The sequence below is a fragment of the Otolemur garnettii genome, unplaced genomic scaffold (genome assembly GCF_000181295.1).
Source record: "Otolemur garnettii isolate 467f Iridium unplaced genomic scaffold, OtoGar3 scaffold00053, whole genome shotgun sequence".
Lineage (NCBI taxonomy): Eukaryota > Metazoa > Chordata > Mammalia > Primates > Galagidae > Otolemur > Otolemur garnettii.
In genome coordinates, this window is record NW_003852448.1 from 9,284,871 (window position 1) to 9,286,951 (window position 2,081).

Below are 2,081 nucleotides of genomic sequence, written 5' to 3' on the forward strand. Positions count from 1 at the left end.
CCTCCCAAGTAGCTGGGACCACAGGCGCCCGCCACAACGCCAGGCTATTTTTTGGTTGCAGCCATCATTGTTGTTTGGCGAGCCTGGGCTGGATTCGAACCCGCCACCTTAGGTGTATGTGGCTGGCGCCTTAGCCACTTGAGCCTCAGGCACCGAGCCTCTCTTGAATATTTTCAATGAGCAACTATTCAACTTTTAAGTGCAGATTAGACTGCTAAAGTGGTCTGGGCAGTAGTCATTTATTCATGTCCAATTTACTTGGGCTAGGGAGAAGTTTTATTCTTTCAAAATAAAGTATGGTACTCATGCAGAAACATACTAGTTTTTCCAAATGGACAAATGAGGTATTAGAACCATGTCTTATTATTAAATCCAGGCTGGTAAAGATGTCACCAGTCCCTTATTGTTTAACAAACTGCTCTTATGAGTAGATGCCCACCTCACCTTGATAGAGGACAGTTAGTCCCGTAGCATAAGCTTGGGGAACCATTCCTATCTGTGCTCGCCCAGTCCTACCAGTATTTACAATCCCAGGCTGCAGACACAGCCTGCAGCAGGCACAACTGAAGTTGGTGCTGTTTTTCCCACTGCCTCCAGAGATCCTAACTTAATATTGAGATCCTCAAAACTGTCAACAAGCATTCCCAAGCTGTATTTCCTTTTGAGGCTGACTCTAGAATCACATTATGACTTCCCATTGTGGATTCAAAGACCTTTCATTTATCTCCAAACTACCGCTCTCTGCTCCAGTAAAACAGGCTGACCATTTCCAATCTAATAATTCCCTTTCTCTTTCTATGATCTTTTAAACCTTGCATGCATGTGAAAGTCACTTGGGGGAACGTAAAAAAAAACCAGACATCCTGGCTTGGCACCTGTAGCTTAGTGGCTAGGGTGCCAGCTACATACACTGGAGCTGGCAGGTTTAAATCCAGCCTGGGCCTGCCAAACAACAACTGCAACCAAAAAATGGTCAGGCATTGTGGCAGGCACCTGTGGTCTCAGCTACTTGGGAGGCTGAGGCAAGAGAATCACTTAGACCCAAGAGTTTGAGGTTGCTGTGAGCTGTGACGCCAGGGCAGTCTACACAGGGCAACATAGTGAGACTCTGTCTTGAAACATACACACACAAAGATAGACATCGAGGCCCATCACATCCTAATCAAATCATGCCAGATTTTTTTTTTTTTTTTAGCGACAGATTCTTATTTTGTCGCCCCTTGGTAGAGTTCTGTGGCATCATAGCTCACAGCAACCTCCAGCTCTTGGACTTAGGTGATTCTCTTGCCTCAGCCTTCTGAGTAGCTGGGACTACAGGTACCCGCCACAACACCTGGCTATTTTTTGTTGTTGCTGCAGTTTGGCCGGGGCGGGGTTCTAACCCATCACCCTCAGCATATGGGGCTGGCGCCCTACTCACTGAGTCCACAGGTGCTGCCCAATGCCAGATATCTTTTTAAGATCCCCAGGTTATTCTACTGTTCAGCCACAAACTAACGTGCAGCAGAATCTTCCTGCTCCTCCTCATCTCTTTGTCTCAGCTCAAGATCATCTGGGGAAATGAACATCCTCAGTTATTACTCACTAGCTTATACTACCTATCGTATTATTTATTTATTTATTTATTTATTTATTTTTTGAGACAGAACCTCAAGCTATTGCCCTTGGTAGAGTACTGTGGCGTCACAGCTCACGGCAACCTCAAACTCTTGGGCTTTAAGCAATTCTCTTGCCTCAGCCTCCCAAGTAGCTGAGTCCACAGGCACCCACCACAACGCCTGGCTATTTTTTGTCACAGTTGTCATTGTTGTTTAGCAGGCCTGGGCCAGGCTTGAACCCACTAGCCTCGGTGTATATGGCTGGTGCCATAACCACTGTGCTATGGGTCCCAAGCCATATTATTTATTCTTGTTTTCATCCTGCTTGTTCAGATTGGCTTGTAGATATTTACTTTCTTTTTTTTTTGAGACAAAGCCTCAAGTTGAGCCCCTGGGTAGAGTGCCCTAGCTTCACTGCTCACAGCAACCTCCAACTCCTGGGCTCACGCAAGTCTCCTGCCTCAGCCTCCCAAGTAGCTGGGA